This window comes from Tamandua tetradactyla, chromosome 2 (assembly GCF_023851605.1).
Source record: "Tamandua tetradactyla isolate mTamTet1 chromosome 2, mTamTet1.pri, whole genome shotgun sequence".
NCBI classification, from domain to species: domain Eukaryota; kingdom Metazoa; phylum Chordata; class Mammalia; order Pilosa; family Myrmecophagidae; genus Tamandua; species Tamandua tetradactyla.
In genome coordinates, this window is record NC_135328.1 from 184518176 (window position 1) to 184542394 (window position 24219).

General features: G+C 38.0%; 1 protein-coding gene and 1 pseudogene across 16 annotated transcripts in view; one reads left to right on the plus strand and one right to left on the minus strand.

Moving 5' to 3' along the window:
* Positions 1–24219, minus strand: part of LOC143674416 (uncharacterized) — a 149083-nt gene that overhangs the window by 112875 nt on the left and 11989 nt on the right. The window lies entirely within an intron of this gene.
* Positions 5772–7209, plus strand: LOC143674412 (tubulin beta chain pseudogene; annotated as a pseudogene).

A 24219-nucleotide genomic window follows, 5' to 3' on the forward strand; every position in this document is an offset into this window, starting at 1 on the left:
TTAACACCAAGTGAAAACTGGCAAAACTATCTTTCTCAGAGCTCCAAGAATCAGTTAAAGAGTTCTATAACTGAGGGTGTGCCATGCAAGAGAAAATCTTTGGCACCTTTGTTGGCTCTTCCAGCTCAGTGTGGAGCCAGCCCATGCTTCCAGTTGGGGGTCACTGATCCCTGTCCCAGAAGAAGCAGGGTATCTCTCATGTGCATACTAGGATGTGGGCATATCCATACCAGTCAGTCTGCTGGATACCTAAAGGACAGAACCAGGACATGTATCTCTGGCTCACCATCCCAGAACTTTTAACTGGATGAAGAAATGACTCAAAGGGAAGGTGAAGAGTATAAGAAAACAAAGTGCAGTGGCCTGAGGCAAACGATTATAGGCTTTAAGATATATAATATAGCTCTTGGTACCAGGAGGAAAGACTAAATCTTGGGGGAAGAGGGACTCCAGATTTGCATAAATGAAGGAATTCCTAAGGCCATGCAAATGTGCCCAGAATGAGATGAATGCTCAGAAGCCAGGCAGGACTCTAGGCTCTCACCTGGGTTCTCTAGACTGTTCTTTAGGCTCATTGTTAGGCTAGTTAAATTCTGAAGGAGAGAACTCATAGAGACCGATCTGCAAACACTGGAAAAGGTGTTTTCTTTTTTTCTTTATTCTCTTTTATTATTATTACCTCCGGGTATTCAAGAAAATCTCTGTCAAAACATTAGTTGGATACAAAGTGAAGGAAGAGATACATAAGAAATTAAACTGAGAGTTAATGCGTTAAAATAAATGCCCAGTGTGTAATAAAAGATAAGAAGGTACAGAAAGAATCAGGAAATAACAGTCCACCTAAAGGAGCAAGATAAACCATCAGAAACAATCAACAAAAAAACTCCAAACCATGGCCATACCAGATAAAGACTTTTTAAATTGTCTTAAATATGCTCAAAGAGCTAAAGGAAAACACAGACACCAAACCAAAGGAAATCAGGAAAATGATAAACCAACAAAACGAGAATTTCAATAAAGAGACAGACATCATAAAAAGGAACCAAACAGAACTGAAAACCAAAATAACTACACTAAAAAATTCCCTGCAGAGGTTCAACAGCAGATTGGAGCTGGTAGGATAATGAGTCCATGAACATTAAGAATTGAAATTATTCAATCTCAGGAGAAGAAAAAAGAACAAAGAAAAGGATGAGAGACTAAGAAACCTGGGGAACACCATCAATCATACCAATATATGTATTATGGGAATCCCAGAAGGAGAAGAAACAGAGAAACAGACAGAAAGAACTTTCAAAGAAATAACTGCTGAAACTTTCCCAATTTAATGAAAGACATGAATATATATATCCAAGAAGCGCAATGAACTCCAGACAGGATAAACCCAAAGAGACTTGCACAGGATCCTAAAAGTAGCAATAGAGAAGAAACCCATCATGCACAGGGGAGCCTCAATAAGATTAAGTGCTGATTTGTCATCAGAACTCATGGAGGCAAGAAAACAGAGGGGTGACATTTTAAAGTCCTGAAAGAAAAAATGGGCAACTAAGAATTCTACATCTGGCAAAGAGTCTTTCAAAAAGGCAAGATTCTCTCTCAGCCCAAACCTGCAAGTAAAATCATTACCTTCCCCTCTATATGGGACATGACAACCAGGGGTGAAAGTGTCTCTGGCAACATGGGATATAACTCCCAAGGATGAGCCCGGCTCTGGTACCATGGAATCAACAACACCTTCCTGACTAAAAGAGGGAAGGAATTGGTATCAGTGGCTGAGAGAGTTCAAATAGAGTCAAGAGGCTACTCTGGAGTCAAGAGGCTACTCTGGAGGTTAGGCTATCTTCAGCTAGATATTGCTATTTATCATGGTTTGTCAAATCCCAACCAAAACCATTTCTGCCAATCCTAAAGAACACCCAGGGCTTCACATGAGATTCTACAAAGGTTCCATGCACTATGATTACTTTCCAGAAACCTGAAACATCCAGATGGGTTCCTAGGCCAGGCAAGTCCTGAAACCCAGAGGAGCCAGCTTCTCCAGAACAGCAACTAGTTCTATCCCCCTATCCCACATTATTGACAGCCCTTTCCAATATGAAAAAGTTAGAATGGGAATAGGCCAAATACCCTTAAAGAGTGGGAGAAAGATTAAAGGAGAAGGTGGAGTTAAACAAAGAAGACAGGATTTAACAAATGAGTATGACTGCTGAATCATTATACTGATATTTCTTTTAGTCTCTAGTGTCTTGGAGCAGCTAGGAGGAAAAACCTAAAATTGTGGCACTGTAACTTATACCAAACTCTGAAATCTATTCTACAACTAATAGTTGAAATGTGCTTTGAAATATATTGTTTTGTATATATGATATTTTTCACAATAAAAATAAAATAAAATAAAATAAAAAGTGAAGGCAGATTAAGATATCCCAGATACAAAAAAGCTGAGAGTTTGTTGCCATTAGACCATCCCTATTAGAAATACTAAAGGGAGTTTCAAGTTGAAAGGAAATGACATTGGACAGTATAAGGAAGTTGCATGAAGAAATGAAGATTTCCAGTGAAAGTAACTATATGGGTAAATATAAAAGTCAGTACTACTGTACTTTTAACTCTACTTTTTATGTCTTATAGAATATAATGGAAATGTATAAAAAGTAATGATAAATCATGGTTTTGGACACAAAATATATTAAAATGTAATTTGTGAAAAGAACTACATATAGATATAGAAATACAGGGTATAGGAATATAGATGGTATATGCTATTGGAGTTAAGTTAGAATAAACTCAAACAAGGCTGTTATAGACTTAGGATATTAATTATAAATGCTAAGGTAACCACAAAGAAAATACTGAAAAAATGCACAGAAGGAAATGAAAAAGGATTTCAAATAGCTTTCTACAAAGATCAATAAAGACAAAAGCAGGCATTAACGGAAGAATTGAGGGATAAAAAAGATACAAAACTTCCAATACCCTATTAGCAAAGTGGCAAAAGAAACTCCTGATTTATGGGTAGTTACTTCAAATGTAAATGGGTTAAACTCTCCAGTCAAAAGGGAGAGACTGGCAGAATGGATAAAAAAACAAAACAAAACATGATTTGACTATATGTTGTTGACAAGAAACTCACCTTAAATCCAAAGGCACAATTAGGTTGAAAATGAATGGTGGGGGTGGTGCACAGAACATTCTATGCAAATAGTAACTAAAAGAGTGTGAGGGTGGCTATCCTAATATTAGACTAGATAGAAGGACATTATATATTGATAAATGGGACAATTCATAAAGAAGATATAACAATTATAAACATTTAGTACATAACAACAAAGTCCCCAAATACAGGATATATTGACAGATTTGCAATTGGAGAAACTGACAGCTTTAAATTAATAAGAGACTTCAGTATCTACTTTTTTAAAACTTTTTTATTGTATAGTATAACATATATATAAAGCAAAGAAATGAAAGAGCAATAGTTTTCAAAGCACTCTTCAACAAGTAGTTACAGGACAGATTCCAGATTTGTCATGGGCTACCATACGATCCTCTCATATTTTTCCTTCTAGCTGCTCCAGAATATGGGAGGCTAGAAGGCTTAGATATTTTTCATAATCACAAAATTCACTTTCAATAATGAATAGAACATTCATCTAGACAGAAGATTAATAAGGAAATAGAGGAATTGGGCAATGCTAGACCTAACAAACATATACAGAACACTTCATCCCATAACATCAGAATACACATTCTTCTCAAGTGCATACATAATATTCTCTAGGACAGACAGTATGTTAGGTCACAAAACAAGTCTCAACAAATTTAAAAAGACTAAAATTATATAAACTATCTTCTCTGACCACAATGCAATGCAGCAAGAAATCAATGTTAGAAGGAAAACTGGGAATAAATATGTGAAAATTAATACTCACATAAACAACCAATGGGTCAAAGAAAAAAAATCACAAAGGAAATTAGGAAATAATCTTGAGATGAATGAAAACAAAAACACAACATATCAAACTTCCCATGATGGCAAAAGCAGAGACTCAGAGGGAAGTTTATAGCTATAAATGCTTAAATTTAAAAGGAGGAAAGTTCTCAAATCAGTAACTATCCTCATATGTAAAAGAATCAGAAAAAGAAAAGCAAACTAACCCAATGTGAGCAGAAGGAAGGAAAGAATAGATTGGTGATAAACGAAATAGAGAATTTAAAAAGAACAATAGAGAGAATCAACAAGACCAAAAGTTGGTTCTTTGAAAAGATCAATAAAACTGTTGACCTTTAGTAAGACTGTCAAAGAAAAAATAGGGAGGATGCAAATAATTAAAATCAGAAAAGAGACAGGGGATATTACTGACCTCACAGTAATAAAAAGGATTAGAAGAAGATTCTATGAACAATAGTATGTGAACAAGTTAGATAAACTAGATGAAATGGACAAATTCCAAGAAATAAATTACATAAAGTGACTCAAGGAAAAAAAGAAGATCTCAACAGACGAATATCAAGCGTGCTGTTTTGAAACTGTTATGTACTCCAGAAAAGCCATGTTCTTTTAACCCTGATTCAGTATTGCTAAGTGGGATCTTTTGATTAAGCTGTTTCCATGGAGATGGGACCCACCCAATTGTGTCCATTTTGATTAGGTAGTTTCCATGGAGAAGTGTCTCCACCCATTCAAGGTGGGGGTCCCTTACTAGAGTCCTTTAAGAGGGAACCATTTTGGAAAGAACTTTAGAGCCCACACAGCCAGAGACCTTTGGAGATGCATAAGGAAAACACCCCCAGGGAAGTCTTATGAAATGAGAGGACTGAAGAGAAAGCTAGTAGACTTTGCCATGTGCCTTCCCAGTTGACAGAGGTGTCCAGAAGCCAAAGACCACAGTAGACGCTAGCCACATGCCTTCCCAGCTGGCAGAGGTGTTCCAGATAGCATCAGCCTTTCTTAAGTGAAGGTAAACTCTTGTTGGTGCCTTAATTTGGAATTTTTCACAGCCTTAGATCTGTAAGCTTGCAATCTAAAAAATTCCCTTTATAAAAGCTGTTCCATTTCTGGTATATTGTATTCTGGCAGCTTTAGCAACCTAAAACACCAAGTAAAGAAACTGAATCAGTAATCAAAAATCTCCAACAAAGAAAAGTCCAAGACTGGATGGCTTTTTGGTGAATTCTATCAAACATTTAAAGAAAAATTAAACCAATCCTTCTTAAACTCTTGCAAAAAAATAAAGAGGAGGAAACTCCTCATAAATCCTTCTATGAGGCCAGCATCCTCTAGCACCAAAAAAAAAAAAAAGAAATAAAAATACACATCAAGATCCCTTATGAATACAGATGCGAAAATCTTCAACAAAATACTTACACCACATTAAAAGAATTATACCCCATGACCAAGCAGAATTTATGCAAGGAATGCAATAGTGGTTCAACTTGAGAAAATCAATATAATGCACCACAGTGACAGAATGAAAGGGGAAAAACATGTGATTATCTCAAATGTCACAGAAAGGCATTTGACAAAATCCACCACCCATTCTTCATAATGCTCAGAAAACTAGTAATAGAAGACAACTTCCTCAACATAAATGGAATATATATAAATCCCACAGAGAAGCTTCTGGTTGCTCATTGGGACCTCTCTGCTCCAGATTCTAGGGCATGATCCATTCATCTAGCCTGTGACCAGCAGAGAAAAAAATTATGTATCATTCTCTTACCCCATACACATCTTGAGGCAAGCAAAAAATTTTAAATAAATTTTAACCATGAGGGAAATCATGCACAACCAGGCTGGTCAGTGTGGCAACCAGATGGGTGCCAAGTTCTTAGAGTTGATCAGTGATGAGCATGGTATCAGCCCCACCAGCACCTACCACAGGAGCAGTGATCTGCAGCTGGACCACATCTCTGTGTACTATTATGAAGCCACAGATGGCAAATATGTTCTTCGTGCTGTCATAGTTGATTTAGAACCTGGGACCATGGACTCTATTCACTCAGTTCCTGTTGGCTAGATCTTCACAGTAGACAAGCTTTGTTTTTGGTCAGTCGAGAGCACACAACAACTAGGCTAAAGGTCACTATACAGGAGGGAAAGCTAGTTGACTTGGTCCTTGACATGGTATGGAAGGAGGCTGTGAGCTGTGACCACTGCCTGCAGGGCTTTCAACTTACTCACTTGCTGGGTGGGGGCACTGGTTATGGAATGAGCACCATGCTCATCAGCAAGATATGTGTACAGTATCCTGACTGCATCATGAACACCTTCACTGTGGTATGCTCGATCAAAGAGTCTGACACCATGGTTGAGCTCTACAATGTTACCCTCTCTGTACACCAGTTGATAGAAAGGTGCGGCAACCTATTGTACAGATGAGACCCTCTATGACACCTGCTTCCACACCCTCCAGCTGACCATACGAACCTCTTGTCTCAGCCACCAAGAGCAGTGTCACCACAGGCCTCTGCTTTCCTGGCCAGTTAGCAGTCAACACTGTGCCCTTCTCACGTCTCCATTTCTTTATGCTCACATCACCTCACTGACCAGTTGTGGCAGGCAGTGGCACTAGGTTTTCAGTATGCTTAAACTTATCCTTTAGGTCTTTGATGCGAATAATGTGATGGTGGACTGTGACCCCTGCATGGCTAGTACCTCTCCACGCTGCTTTCTTCCATGGGCAGACATTTACAAAGGAAGTGAAGGAGGAGACTCTCAATACATAGAACAAATATAGCAGATACTTTGTGGAATGGATCTTCAACAAAGTCAAGATAGCTATCTGCAGTATCCCACCCTGTGGCAATAAGATGATGATCACCTTTACTGGGAAGAGACATCCAGGAGCTCTTCAAATATATCTCAGAGCAGTTCATCAACATGTTCCACTGGAAGGCACTCTTCCACTGGTACACAGGCATAAGGTACATGGATGAAATGGAGTTCAATGAGACTGAGAGCAACTTGAATGACCTTGTCTCTGAGAACCAGAAGTACCATAATGTCACCACAGAAGAGGAGGAGGATTTCAGTGAGAAGGCCTAAGGTACAGCCCCATCACCACTTCCTTGATTGCCCCTTTCCTCTCCCTCAGAATTTACATTTTATGCCTCTTTCCTCATCCACCCCTCCACCCCGCTCTTTTTTGTGCATGTGTGTGTGGGAATTCTTGAAGAGTATCTAGCACATAGTAGGCATGCAATAAATACTGGTTGTTGAATTTCTCTTCCCTTTCCATTATGAAAAATCTAGATTTCAGAAGTCTGCCATTCTGGGTAACGGCATTTGCAGCTGGTGCACAACTCTCCTGTGCTAGTTTGATAAGTATTGTATACCCCAGAAAAGCCATGTCCTTTACTCCTGATTCACTATTGTAGATTACCTCCATGGGATGTGGCACTCCCAGTTGTGGATAGGAACTTCTGATTAGATTATCTCCAGGAAGATGTGGTGTGCCCTATTATGGGTGTGACCTTTTGATGAGATGGAAATGTGACTCTGACCATTCAAGGTGGGTCTTGATAAGTTTACTGGAGTCCTTTAAAAGGGGATACATTTTGAAGAAACCTCAGATGCAGATACTTAATTTCAGAGCTGAAAGATATGGATGTTTGGAGATGCCTGGAGTGCTGAAAGAGAGAGCAGATGCTAGACACAGGCAGATGTCGCTATATGCCTTCCCATGAGATGCTAAGAAAGCCAGAACCCAGAGTTGTGTCCCAGAAAACATTGGCATCAGAAATTGGAAGAAATGGAACCGGGAACAAGGACCAGCAAATGCTAGCACATGCCTTCCCAGAACACCCTTCCTTGAGCCAAGATAACCTCTTGCTGATGCTTTAATTTGGACATTTCCAAAGTCTTAGAACTATAAACTTGTAGCTTATTAAATTCCCTTTTGAAAGCTGTTCCATTTCTGTTATTTTGCATTCCAGCAGCTTAACAAACTAACACATCTTCTATCTGTCCAGTTAATAATTTTCTTTCTTTACTCAGGTAGTTCTCCAAAATGCTAGGTCTTATCTAAATCCCCTTTAGAACTGTGCGCTCTAAACCCCAGTGGCCACCACCACATGATAGCCAAAGGAAAAGGAAACTAAGCTAACTCAGAGAAGGCAGAAATTACTCAAGAAAGAGGAAGCGATTTTACATTCTAGAACAGTTTTGAAGAGCAGACTCCAGCTTTACTTCAGTCATGACTTACAGGTATTTCCTTGCTCTTTTCTCAGCTTCAGGGGAGGTGTTAACAAGTATTATCTCCATTTTCAGTTTCTCTGCAAGCTCTGTTCTAAACTCTCAATTCCCTTAGAAAAAAAGGGTCTGTACTACTCTGTCAAGTGGGATAATTCCCTCCCCCACTTTACCTCCCTTGCTTTACATTATTTCCTTTGCCTGGTCTGGGAAGGGTGAAATGAGAGATTGGCTTTGATCCCAGAAAGGCGTTTCCAGTCCCCATCTTTTTTATCCAAAAAAAAGGAACAGCAGCCCTAACATGGAAAGATGTACTGTCACCTAAATGTTTGAGACGATTTCTCAGAAGGGAGGGAATAGAACATGCTCCCTCATCTTTTTATGATATCTCATTTCTTCTTTTGCAACTGTCTTTTTTTCTATCCTTGGGTTTCTCATATTCCACACTTCAAGTTTCTATTTCGTGTTGAACTTGCCATTGTTTTTCATAAAGAAAAGATGGCACTGCCGCAAGCATGAAAAATAAATGGGAATTGGGGGAGTGGAGTTAACTCTACAACTAACATCATGTTCAATGGCGAAAGACTGAAAACTTTCTCCCAAAGATCTGGAACAAGCCAAGGATACAGATGCCCACTTCCACACTTTCACCACTGTTCTAGAAATACTAGCCAGAACAATTAGATAAGAAAAAGAAATAAAAGGCATCTAAAATGGAAAGGAAGAAGTGAAAGTATTACTATTCACAGATGATATGGTTCTATATATAGAAAATCCAGAAGACCCTGTAAGAAAGTTGCTAGTGCTAATAAATAAATGGTGTTCATTGTAGCAGTGTTTGCGGTTCACAAGGGATAGGGGTAGCTTAAGGGAACAATGACTGAAGGAAGGAAGGGAGAACTGTGGCATATACATACAACAGACTATTGAGTGACTGCAAGAAGGAATGAAATCGTGAGGCATGTGACTAAATGAATAAATTTTAAGGACTGTATGTTGAATGACCAGAAAAAAAAAGACAAATACTATCATTTTTCACTCATAGAAAAAAAAGACAAATACTATCATACCTCACTCATATGGACTAACTATAATATACAAACCTGGTGAATTAAAGTTGAGAGAATGTGTTACCAGGTTAGGGCCTATTGTTAACAGTCCTAGATTGTAGACTCTTACAGCAGTCATATATATTTAGGAGTTGTAACTGTTATTTTTAAATTTTGAGACACTGAGCTGTTTGTATATAACCTGGTTAGGCCCAGAAACTTTGGGTACTTATGTGACACCTGAGAATCAGAGTTAGAGCTCTGAAGCTATGAAAGTTTAAAAGCTGAAAAAGGGTTCAGATGTCAACTAGAGATATGAATGTAGCTGATCTGGATAGGACTAAGGTAAAATAGAATACAGGGAAAAGGATGATATGGTTCATCTTAAAACTTCAACTTCTGTGTGAGACCAAAGGAAGAGATGTTTATCTAATGCAAACTTTATATTTTGGGTAGCACAAGAAATCTTGAATAGGGCATGAGATCTTGTTGATTTGTCCAGGTTAGTGTGATGCCCCAATATATCCCAGAGTAATTTGGGCAATGAATAAAAAAGTATTTGCAAAGTCTCCTTAGGGGACTGAAGAAAAAGGAGGAAATAGTAAACTTTCTATTTAATTCCTATATCTTATCACCCCAACTTATTCCTGCAAAGGAGAACCTAAGCCAACTTATAATTATGCCTAAGAGTCACCCCCAGAGAACCTTCTTTGTTGCTCAGATATGGCCTCTCTTTCTAAGCCAACTTGGCAGATGAACTCACTGTCCTCCCTACTACATGGGACATGACTCCCAGGAGTATAAACCTTCTTGGAAATGTGGGGCAGAAATCCCAGGATGAGACAAAACCTGGCATCATAGAATTGAGAAAGTCTTCTTGACCAAAAGGGGGAAGAGAAAAATGAGACAAAATAAAGTTTTAGTGGCTGAGAGATTTCAGTCAAGAGGTTACCCTGGAGGTTATTTTTATGCATTATATAGATATCCCTTTTTAGTTTATGTGTACTGGAGTGTTTGGCAGGAAGTACCTGAAACCACTGAGCTGTGTTCCAGTAGTCTTGATTCTTGAAGACGACTGTATAATGATACAGCTTTTACAATGTGACTACTTGATTATGAAAAGTAGTGTCTGATGCTTCTTTTAACTAGGGTATGGACAGATGAGTTAAAAAAAAAAAGGATAAAAAATAAATAAATAATGGAGGATGGGGGTAAAATAAATACTAGAGGTCAATGAGAGGGAGGGGTAAGGGATGTACGAGTTTTTTCTTTTTTCTTTCTATTTCTTTTTCTGGGGTGATGCAAATGTTCTAAAATGATCATGGTGATGAATATACAACTATGTGATGATATTGTGGATGGACTGTATGTATGTGAAGTTTTCTCAATAAAAATACATTTTTTAAAAAGATGCCAATTCTTACTGATTTAATCATCTACCCTAATAAAAGACATGTTCTTAAGTTTAATCTGTCTCCCTGTGGGTGTGAACCCATTTGTTAACAGGACTCTTGAAGATGTTTTTATTAATTAATATATTATTATTTATTAATTAAGGTTTGGTGAAATTAAATTAGGCTAGGTCTCGATTGGTATTACTGTAGACCTTATATAGAGAAAATTTCGATGCAGTGAAAGAAGCCAGAAAATAATGAAGCAGATTTTAGAGAAAGCCACAGGAGGAGATCAAAGACACTGTCCTGTGATAAATGAAGAGATATAAGTCAAAGAATACCAACAATTATGGCAAGCCAGCACCAGTACTGAGTCCAAGAGAAAGCATTATCTTTCTGACTCCACAATTTGGAGTCTAAGATTCTGGCCTCTAAAATCATGAGCCAAAAATTCTTGTTGTTTAAGCCAACCCAATGTGGGGTGTTTGTCACAGCAGCTCTGGAAAACTAAGACACCACCACAGTAATTTAGCTTCAATGCAATCCCAATCCAAATTGTTACACCTTTCTTTGTAGGAATAAAAAAGCCAGTGATCAAATTCAGGGAAAGACAAGGGGTTCTGAATAGCCAAAATAATCTTCAAAAAAAGAAGCACAGAGGAGTTCCAGAAAGATGGCAGAATAGGATAGATTGAGTTCAACCTTACTCCAAGGAACAGCTAGCAGGATAAGAGGGTGACTGAGATGGCAATTCCAGGGTATAAGTGACCTGGGAGAGTCTTCTGCACCACACAGGGTGGCCCTGGTTGCGAAGCTGAACTGAAAAGCAGAGAATCGGAGACCGTCTGGCTGGCACAAACAGCCTAATGCAAAAGCCCGGAGCCTTCAGGAGTGCACCGACAGGGAGACGGGGACTAGGAAGTAAGCCAAACTGCATTCCTTGGACATGCTATCCTTACCAGTACAGTCCTGAGACCCACAATTCACCCAACACCTCACGCAACTGAACCCCATCACCCACACTTCCCATGCTCCAAGCACCGCCGCCCTGCTAACCTCTTACCTGCAGGCTTACTCAAGCCCAACCCACATCTCCTATGCAAGCACAGTTTCGTCCCACCCTACCTCCCAGTCCCTGTTCTCTGCAGGCAATCAGCAGTGCATAAAGGCTGCAGGCACTTAATTCCATATCCAGGTTACATCTGCCTCCAGCAGATGTAACAACACACGCAGTTGTGCAGCCCCACCCTGACACCCTGAGCTCTGCACATGTGTACATGAGTTTACAGCATTCCCAGATCCACGCATGTGCACGGCCCCCAGTCATGCTCCCCCAGCTCTGGGAGAGTGCTGACCTGCACAGTTGGGTCACATCTACCTCCCACCCACACAGGCACAACACCAACCCACTGCCCTAGACCTGGACATTAGCACAAAGGACCCGCACCCTGGACAAGCAAACACCCACCTCCCAGACCCGTGCATCCACACAGCCACATTCTCCCCCGCTGCTGGGCGCCCAGGCTCACAGACACCATCGTAGCATCCCCAACCTGGGCCTAAACCTGCACTGCAATGCATCACCACACTGTTGTGCCCCATCTTGTACCCTGCATCCTGCTCCATATTTATCTCGCAAATACAAGGTTTTAGGCTACTGAAGGAAATAAACTTCCAAAGTAAGCCACTCAAGATATTTACAGGTCACAAAGACAGCAGAAGATCACTAAACATATCATGAAGCAGGCAACTATAGCCCAGCCTAACGACCAAATTAAAACACCAGAGGAGACACAGATATTGGAACAACTAATCAAAGATGTTCATGTAACTCTGCTAAATAAAATAAATGGGATGGTTAATGACATAAAGGAGATCAAGAAAGTACTAGAAAAGCATAAAGGGAATTTGAAAGAATAAACAGAAAAATAGCAGATATCACAAAGATTAAAGATGCTGTAGACCAAATAAAAAACATACTAGAGACACACAATAGCAGATCTGAAGAGGCAGAAGAAAGAATAAGCAAACTAGAGAATAGGACAACTGATTTTGAACACTCAAAACAGCAAATGGCAAAAAACATGGACAAATTTAATGGGATCTCAGGGAAATTATGGACAAAACAATGCGCAGAAATATAAGAATCATTGGTGTCCCAGAAGGAGAAGAGAAGAGTAATGGGCTAGGAAGATTAGTTGAGGATATAATGGGGTGAAACTTCCCAACCTTTATAAGGGACATAAATATATATATACAAGTCAAAGAAGCTCAACGAACTCCAAATAGAATAAATCCAAATAAGCCCCCCACAAGACACATACTAATCAGTCTGTCAATGTTGAGGAGAAGTAGAAAATCCTGAAAGCAGGAAGAGAAAAACAATTTACTATATACAAGGGAAACCAAATAAGACTGAGTTCAGACTACTCAACTAGCACCCTGGAGGTGAGAAGGCAGTGGTATGATATATTCACGATCCTGAAAGAGAAAGACATCCAGCCAAGAATTCTGTATCCAGCCAAATTGTCCCTCAAACTGGGGAAGAGTTTAAATTTTCACAGACAAACAAATCCTGAAAGAATTTGTCAACAAGAGACTGGCCCTACAAGAAATACTAAAGGGAGTTCTGCCAGTCAAAAAAAAGAGACAGGAGAGAGAGGTCTGGAGAAGGGCACAGAACTGAAGAGTACCAGTAAAGGTAACTTAGAGGATAAAAAGAGGAAGAGAGAAAATAATATATAGATCTGACAAATAAAATCCAAAAGACAAGATGGTGGATACAAGACACGCCTTCTCAATAATAACTCTGAAAGTTAGCAGGCTAAACTTACCAATTAAAAGATACAGATTAGCAGAATGGATTATGAAATATAAACCAGATATATGCTGCTTACAAGAGACTCATCTTAGGCACAAGGATACAAATAGACTGAAAGTGAAAGGATGGAAAAAGATGTTCCACACAAGTTGTAACCAAAAGAAAGCAGAAGTAGCTATACTAATAATCAGATAAAATAGACTTTAAATGTAAAGACATCATAACAGACAAAGAAGGACACTATCTATTAATAAAAGGGATAATTCACCAAGAAGAACTGACAATCATAAATATTTGTGCTCCCTATCAAGGAGTTCCAATGTACACGAGACAGACATTTTCAAAACTGAAGGGAGTGATAGATGTTTTCACGATAATAGTAGGAGATTTCAATACACCACTCTTCTCTATAGATAGAACAACCAGAGAGAAGATCAACAAGGGAACAGAGAAGTTAAACAATTTAATAAATGAATTAGATCTAACAGACATATATATGTCATTACACCCTGTCACAGTCAGGTTCATGTGTTAATTTGGCCAAGTGATGGTACCTGTCTGTCTGGTTGGGCAAGTGCTGGCCTGTCTGTTGCGATGAGGACATTTCATAGAATTAAATCATGATCACATCAGCTGCATCCACAGCTGATTCCATTTGTAATCAGTCAGGGGAGTGTCTTCTGCAATGAGTGATGCTTAATCTAATCACTGGAAGCCTTTTAAGGCGGATTCAGAAGAGACAGGCTCTCTTCCTGCTTTGGACAGTGAGCCTCTCCTGTGGAGTTTGCCCAGACCCTGCATTGGAATTGTCGGCTTCACAATCTGCCCTGCGGATTTTGGACTCTGCATTCCCATGGTTATGTGAGACACTTTTATAAACTTTATATTTCCAAGTATCTCCTGTTGATTCTGTTTCTCTAGAGAATCCCAACTAATACACACCCCAAAACACCATTCTACTCTAGCAGTTATGGAACATTCTCCAAGACAGATCATATACTGGGACAAAAAACAGGTCTTTATAATTTAAAAACACTGAAATTACTCAAAGCACTTTCTCTGATAACAATGGAATGAAGCTGGATCTCAATAACCACCAAAGAATGAAAACTTTCACAAATACATGGAGGTTAAATAACACAATCTTAAACAACCAGTGGGTCAAAGAAAAAATTGCTAGAGAAATCAGTAGCTACCTGGAGACAAATGAAAATGAGAATACAACATAGCAGAACTTACAGGATTTGGCAAAGGCTGTGCTGAGAGGGAAATTTACTGCCCTAAATGCCTATATTCAAAAACAATAAAGAACAAAAAGCAAGGACTTAACTTCTCACTGGAGGAACTTAAGAAAGAACAGCAAACTTACCACAAAACAAATAGAAGAGAAATAACAAAGATTAAAGCAGAGTTAAATGAATGGGAGAACAAAAGAATAATAGACAAAATCAATAAAACCAAAAGTTGGTTCTTTGAGAAAATTATTTGGCAAATTGATGTGCCACTAGCAACACTGACAAAGGAAAAAGAGAGAGGATGCAAATAAACAAAATCATAAATGAGAAGGGGTGCATTACCACAGACCCTGAAGAAATAAAATAATTCATAAGATGATACTGTGAACAACTATAAGCCAACAAACTAGACAACATAGATTAAATGGACAAATTCCTGGAAATATAAAAACAAGCTACACTGACTCTCAGGAACAAACAGAGGATCTCAACAAACCAATCACAAGTAAAGAGATTCAATCAGTCATCAAAAATCTTCCTACAAAGAAAAGCCCAGGGCCAGATGGTTTCAAAGGGGAATTTTATCAAACATTCCAAAAAGAACTAACACAAATCCTGCTAAAACTTTTCAAAAAAATTGAGGAAAAAGGAACTCTACCTAACTTATTTTATGAAGCAGTATCATTTTAATACCAAATCCAGGTAAAGATGCTATGAGGAAGGAAAACTACAGGCCAATCTCCCTAACAAACACAGATGCAAAAATTCTCAGTGAAATACTGGCAAACTGAATCCAACAGCACATTAAAAGACTTATACTCCACGACCAAGTGGGGTTTATTACAGGAATGCAAGGATGGTTCAACGCAAGAAAATCAATTAATGTGATACAACACATTAACAAATCAAAAGGGAAAAATCACATGATCATCTCGACTGATGCTGAAAAAGCATTTGACAAAATTCAACATCTGTTTCTGATAAAAACACTTCAAAAGATAGGAATCAAAGGTAACTTGCTCAATATGATTAAGGGCATATACGAAAAACCAATAGCCAGCATCATACTCAATAGAGAGAGACTGAAAGCTTTCCCTCTAAGATCAGGAACAAGACAAGGATGCCCACTGTTATCACTATTATTCAACACTGTACCAGAAGTTCTAGCTAGAGCAATCAGGCAGGAAAAAGAAATAAAAGGCATTCAAATTGGAAAGGAAGAAGAAAAATTTTCATTATCTACAGACGACATGATACCATACTTGGAAAATCCTGAGGAATCTACAACAAAGTTACTTGAGCTAATAAACAAATTCAGCAAGGTGATGGGATATAAAATTAATGTGCAAAAATCAGTAACGCTTCTATACACAAGCAATGACCTAATTGAGAAGTCAGTTAAGGAAAAAATTCCATTCAAAATAGCAACTAAAAGAATCAAGTGCCTAGGAATGAACTTAACTAGGGACACATAAAGGACTTGTACACAGAAAACTACATAACATTGCTAAAAGAAATCAAAGATCTAAATAGGTGGAAAGACATCCCCTGCAAATGGATAGGAATGTTAAATATAATTAAGATGTTAATTCTACCCAAATTGAACTACAGATTCAATGCAGTACCAATCAAAATTCCAACAACCTACTTTGAAAACTTGGAAAAGCTAGTTACCAATTCACCTGGAAGAGAAAAAAGACCTCGAATACCTAAAAGCATTCTAAAAAAGAACAAAGTGGGAGGATTAACACTCCCTGACTTTAAAACCTATTTATAAAGCCACAGTGGTCAAAACACATGGTACTGGCACAAAGATAGAAGCATTGGCCAATGGAATTGAATCGAGAGTGCAGAAATAGACCACCAAATCTATGGTCAACTGATTTTTGACAAGTCCCCCAAATCCTCTGAACTGGGACAAAACAGTCTTTTCAATAACTGGGCATGGAAGAACTGTATATCAATAGCCAAGAGTGAGAGAGGACCCCTATCTTATACCCTATACAAAAATTAACTCAAAGTGGATCAAACACCTAACTATGAGAACTAGCACCATAAAGCTTCTAGAAGAAAATGCAGGAAACATCTTCAAGACCTAGTAATAGCAGACAGCTTCTTAAACTTTACACCCAAAACATAAGCAAGAAAAGAAAAAATAGATAAATGAATTCCTCAAAATTAAATGCTTTTGCACCTCAAAAGACTTTGTCAAAAAGGTAAAAATGCAGTCAACTCAATGGGAGAAAATATTTGGAAATCACATATTGGACAGAGGTTTGATATCCTGTATACATAAAGAAATCAAACAACTTAACAACAAAAGAACAAACAATCTAATTATAAAATTGGCTAAAGACATGAATAGGCATTTTTCTGAAGAGCAAACACAGATGGCCCAAAAGCACACGAAGAGATGGTCATTTTCATTAGCCATATGGCAAATGCAGATGAAGACTACAATGAGATACTACCTCACACCTATAGGAATGGCTGCTATTAAACAAATGGAAACTATAAACGTTGGAGAGGATGTAGAGAAATTGGGACACTTATGTACTATTGGTGGGAATGTAAAATGGTACAGCCATTATAAAAGACAGTTTGGAGGTTCTTTAGGAAACTAAATATTGAGTTGCCCTATGACCCAGCAATAGCACTACTTGGTATATACCCCAAAGAGCTGAAAGCAGTGACACACAAACAGATATTTGCATACCAATGTTCATAGCTGCATTATTCACAATTGCCAAAAGATGGAAACAAACCAAATGCCCATCAACAGACGAGTGGATTAACAAAATGTGGTACATATATATGATGGAATACTATGCAGCAGTAAGATGAAACAACATTCTGAAGCACATGACAAGATAGATGAGCCTTGAGGCTGAGTGAAATATGCCAGACACAAAAGGATAGATACTATATGGCTCCACTTTTATGACCACGCTAAAGGTAAAATCAGAGGCTTATAATACAAATAGGGGAATTAGAGATACATGGAAGCTAGAGATGGGTGAACAGTTAACTAATGACATTGAACTCAAATGTAAGGGAATACATAGACGTGAAGACAGTTTATTACCATACTGAAGGTGAACAAGATTGAAAGGGGTTGTAAAGATCTATGTGTCCCACTGATTAATACTAGAAAATATAAATAAATTCTTGCAAGGACTACTTCAAAGGCATTATTTGTGTACAAAGAGTGTTTAAGTCTAGGTACAGGGGGAAAACTGCTATTGCATGCTATGGGCTATGTTTAACAGCAGTACACACAGCAATAGCAGGGGTAAATAATGGGGGGGACAAGAGTTAAGAGGAGGTTTAGATTTCCTATTTGGTGAGGGTGTGTTTATTGGTTATTGTTCTCTTGGGAACAATGAAATTATTTAAAATTGAGAGTGTTGATAGACTGTGGACTTTCATACATGATGCCTAATGAATGTAGGTGGCTGAAGGATGCATTGACTGAGAAGTAAATTAGTGAACGATGGTGTATACATATGTTCGAATATTGTGCTGCTATAAAGAGGAACAAAGTTATGAGGCATGCTACAACGTGAATGGATCTGTGGGACATTTGGTGGGGCAAAATAAGTCAGAAACGATAGAAAACTATTGTATGGTCTCCTTTAGAAAACACTTATAAGAAAACAGGGTCCTAGATTGTAAACTCTTATAGCAGGCACATTTAGTCCGAAGTGGTAATGATTACTCCCGAATTTTGAGCGGCTGTTTTATATGTCTATACTTTAGAACCACACCTACTCTTTGAGACCAAAGGAAGAAAGGTTTATTTTGTCTAGAACTTAAATTGTCTGTCACACATAATCTAACTCAACCTGTTTGCTTAGGTCATCTGAACAACTGAAACACAGAAAGTCCAGAATAAGAATGAGGGCCTTTAATCCTGTATAGCTTAATTTAATGTCTGGATACACCCTAGAATATATTAAGCAGATAATCAAAAAGTATTGGCAAAGTCCCTTGAGGGATGGAGAAAAAAATATGGAACTATTAAACTTTACCATCAGGGAACCCCTGATACTGTCAAGCATTAGGGACACCCAAATCAATAGCCAAGCCCTTGATCTTGAGGCTTATTGTTGTGAAGCTTAAAAGCTTAGCCTTCCTATAGGTATGCCTAAGAGTTACTTCTGGAGGACTGCTTTTATTGCTCAGATGTGGCCTCACTCTCTCTAAGCCCAACTCTGCAAGTGAAATCATTGTCTGCCCCTCTATGTGAAAGTCTCCCTGATGGCGTGGGAGATGACTCCCAGGTATGAATCCAGCCTTGGCACTGTGGGATCAACAGTTCCATCCTGACCAAAAGGGGGAAAAGAAGTGTAAACAAATAAGGTTATCAGGGGCTGAGAGAGTTCAAATAAAGTCGAGAAGCTACTCTGGAGGTCACTCCTACACAAGATTCAGTTAGATAATGCTACCAATCATAACTTGCCAAACCCCAACCAAAACCATTCCAGCCAATCCTAAAGAACACCTAGGGCAATACATAAGATTCTATAAAGGTTTCGTGCATCAGGGTAGCTTTCCAGAAACGTACAGCCTCCAGATGGGTTCCTGGACCAGATAAGTCCTGAAACCTAGAGGACCCAGCTTCTCCAGAACACTGGCTACTTCCATCTCCCCACCCTATACTGTTGACAGCCCCTTCCAACATGAGAAATTTAGAATGGCCACAGTGCAAATACTCCTGAAGAATAGGACAGAAAGATCAAAGGTGATGGTGGAATTATGCAGAGCAGGTATGGTTTAACAAACAAATATGAATGCTGAATCATTAAACTGATATTTCTTTTAGTCTCCAGTATTTTAGAGCAGTTAGAATCCTAAAATTGTGGAATTGTAACCAATTCCAAACTCTGAAATCTGTTCTACAACTAATTGTTGCACAGTGCTTTGAAACTTATTACTTTTTTGTACACGTTATTTTTCACAAAAAAAGAAAAAAAAAGTTCTTGACATCCCAGTGGGAAGCGATTGTTTTGAAAGCCAGCTTTTGATTTGCATGTACTGGCTTTTTGTTGTTTTTTTTTTTTTTTTTTTTAAAAAAACAGTTAAGAATCAAAAGGGAAGGCACAGGAAAAAGTAAAACTATGAGCTGGTCATCTTAATGAACTAGATGGAAAAATATAAGTATCTGAGTCCCCCACAGTCTGGCTGGGGGAGACATGTGGGATGAAGCTTGAGAGGCATCAGGGGGTCTAAGAAAAGGGCACTGGCCTGTGAGGTCCTGGTTGCTGGCCATCAGCACTGGGGACTTGCTACAGTAGTGAGCCCTACATACTTCACACCACTGAGTGAGTGTCCTTTGGGGCACTTAACCTGCACGAGTGAGCCCTGTGAGCTGCTACGCCCTTTGGGCTCAAGGAGGGGAACTTTAACAAGGCTCAGTTTGCTCACATATAAAACAGATAAAATCGCCTAATTTCCAGGTCCTTGTTAAGATAAAAGATAATTCATGATACACACTTAGGAAAATAAATGGCCGACAAGGGTTATTATGAGAACAAAAAAGCACAAAGTTGGAAGACTTTCAAAACTTACTATAAAGCTACAGTAATCAGTGTGTTTCTGGCATATGGAAAGACAAATACACCAATGAAACAGAATCATGCACTCAGAAATAAACACTCACATCAATGACCAACTGATATTTTTCCATAGGTCAGTGTGGCAAGTCCACTCAATGGGAAAAGAATTGTCTCTTCAACAAATGGTGCTGGGAAAACTGGATATTCACATGCAAAAGAATGACAGTGGACCTCTAGTTTTCAACATATACAACAATTAACTCAAAATGGATCAACAATTTAAACATAAAGGCTAAACTATAAAACTCTTAGAAGAAAATATAGGGAAATATCTTCATGACCTTATATTAGAAAATGCATTTTGAGACTTTACACCAAAAGCATGAACAATGAAAGAAAAAATAAATGGGACTTCATTAAAATAAAACACTTTGTGCATCAAAAGACATTATCAAGAAAGTGAAAACACAGCATACCAAATGGAAGGAAATGTTTGGAAACCATACTACTGATAAAGGTTTAATATCCAGAATATATAAAGAATTCCTATAACTGAAAACAAAAAGACTAATAACCTAATCAAAAAATGGACAAAGGACTTGAACAGACATTTCTCTAAAGATATACAAATGGCCAATAAGCACCTGAAAAGATGCTCAACATTATTGGTCATCAGGGAAATGCAAATCAAAGCCATGAGATACCACCTTATACCCACTACCACTTTACATCCACCAAGATGGCTATTATTAAAACAAAACAAAACAAATAAACAAACAGAAAATATGTATCAGTAAGGATGCAGAGAAACTGGAACCTTTATACATTGTTGCTGGGAATATAAAATGATGCAGCCACTGTGGAAATCAATTAAGTACAGAATTACCATACGGCTCAGCAATACCATTTTTAGGTGTAAAGCTTCCAAACTGAAAGCAGGGACTCAAGAAGATATTTGTATACCAATGTTCATAACAGCATTACTCACAATAGCCAAAAGGTAGAAGCAACCCAAATTGATAAATGGATAACCACAACGTGATATATACATACACACGATGGAATATCATTCAGCCCTAAAAAAGAATGAAGTTCCAGTACATGCTACAACATGGATGAATCCTAAAGACATCATGTTGAATGAAATACGTCAGGCAGAAAAGGATAGATATTGTGTAATTTTACTTATATGAAGTAACTGGAACACACAGATTCATAGAGACATAAAATAATTGCAGATTACCAGGAGTTAATGCTTCATGGGTACATATTCTGTTTGGGGTGATGGGAAAGTTTTGGTAATGTTTAGTGTGGATGGTAGGACAACACTGTGAACGTAATTAATGTCACCAAATTGTATGCTTGAAAGTGGTTAAGTTGGTAAATTTCTTGCTGTATATGTTACCATAATGCAGAACAATAATGCATTAACAGGAACAACATGGAATACAAGAAATAGAAATGAGTAAACTATAAACCAGCCCTAAATTATTGCTGCTAGTGTGACTAAGAAGCTAATGCTGCAAAATGATTCTTGAAAGAAAAAATATATAATGCAAAGCAAAGTTAACAATCTGAATCTAAAGGTCAGGAATAAAGATTTCTGGATGAAGATGATTAACTTGTTACAAAAGTTTATGTATAATAAAGAATTTAGCCTTATCTAAAGAGAGGTCTAGGGTGGGCCACGGTGGTTCAGCAGGCAGAGTTCTCACCTGCCATGCTGGAGACCCAGGTTCGATTCCTGGTGACTGCCCATGCCAAAAAAAAAAAAAAAAAAAAAAATTAAAGAGAGGTCTGGCCTTTGTCCTGGGATTTTGGGGAGATAACCTCTAAAGGCTTGGAATTTTCGCAGTGATTGGAGTGTCTTCATTATTCATTGTGGGCCTCAGAACACACCTGATAATTTACACTAAAGAGATGACCTAGCATGGGGATAGGCCACACCAAAATCTTAAGGTGGGTATTAGCCACGCCAGAAAGACCAGCCATTTGATTAAAGGGTTGGGACTTTGATCTGTGTGATATCAGCCTGACTTCCAGGAAGGGAAGGCTAGTAGATATTGAGTTCAACCACCATCAATCATGACGACAGAATGAAACCTGAATAACAACTCTGGACTCTGAAGGTCCAGTGAGCTTCTTGAGTTGGCAATACTCAGCATATTGCTACACATTAATAATGGTAGAGTGATGTGTCCCTGAGGACTAATACAGACAAAAAAAGGAAGCAGCTTAAAATGAATTTTCCCAACAGAATCCTATAAAAACTTTACAATTAGAATTGTAAGGGGCTGTTGAACCTCTTCCAAAAAAATTGAAGAGGAAGGAATGTTACCTAACTCATCTATGAGGCCAACATCACCCTAACACCAAAGCCACATAAAGATATTACAAGAAAATTACAGACCAATCTCTCTAATGACTATAGATCCAACAACTGCCAACAAAATACTAGCAAACTGAATCTAACTGCCCATTAAAAAAATTATAACCATGATCAAGTGGATTTTATTCCAGGTGTGCAAAGATGATTCCATTTAAGAAAATCAATCAACACAACACAGTACATTAACAAATTAAAGGGGAAAAACAACATGATCATCTTGATTGATGCAGAAATGACATTTGACAAAATTCAGCATCCTTTCTTGATAAAAATATTTCAAAAGATAGGAATAGAAGGAAAATTCCTCAACATAATAAAGGACATATAGGAAAAACCCTACAGCTAGTATTAGACTCAACGGTGAAAGACTGAAAGCTTTCCCAATGAAACTGAAAACAAGATAAGGATGCCCACTGTTAGCATGGTTATTCAACACTGTGCTAGAAATTCTAGCTAGAGCAAGTAGGCAAGAAAAAGAAATAAAAAAACATTCAAATTGGAGAGGAAGAAATAAAACTTTCACTATTTGGAGATGAGATTATCCTTTACCTAGAAAGTCCCACAAATCTACAACATGGCTACTAGAGCTAATAAGCAAGTTCAGCAATGTGGTGTGATACAAGATTAACACAAAAATCAGCAGTGTTTATACACACTAATAATGAGCAATATGAGGAGGAAATCAGGAAAAAATTCTATTTATAATAGCAACTAAAAGAATCACATATTTAGTAATAAACTTAGCCAAACATGTGAAGGATCCATATTCAGATAACTACAAAGCATTGCTAAAAGAAATCAAAGATTTAAATATACGGAAGGACATTCTGTGTTCATGGATTGGAAGATTAAATATCATTAAGATGTCAATTCTACCCAAATTGATTTAGAGATTCAATGCAATCCCAACTAAAATTCTAACAGCATACTGGCAGAATTGGAAGAGGCAATTATCAAATTTGTTTGAATAGGTAAGGTGACCCAAATAGCCAAAAACATCTTGAAAACAAAAAATGAAGTTGGAGGACTCTCATTTCCTGACTTTAAAGCATATTACAAAGCTACTGTGGTAAAAACAACATGGTATTGGCATAAAGATAGACATTTCGACCAATCAAATTGAAATGAGAGTTCAGATATAAACCCTCACATCTATGATCAATTGCTTTTTTTTCACAAGGCTGCTAAGTTCACCAGAGCAGTGGTGGGACAGAGCAGTCTCTTCAACAAATGAAGCTGGGAGAACTGGATATACATAGCCAAAAGAATGAAAGAGGACCCTTATCACACACCTTATACAAAAATTAACTCAAAATGGATGAAAGACCTAAATATAAAAGCCAGAACCATAAAACTCCTAGAAGAAATGGAGGGAAGCATCTTCAAGATCTTGTGGTAGGAAGTGGTTTCTTAAACCTTACACCCAAAACACAAGCAATGAAAGAAAAAATACATAAGTGAACCGCCTCAAGTTGAACACTTTTGTGCTTTAAATGACTTTGTCAAAACGGTAAAAAGGCAGCTACTCAATGGGAGAAAATATTTGGAAATCATACATCCAATAAGGGTTTAATATCCA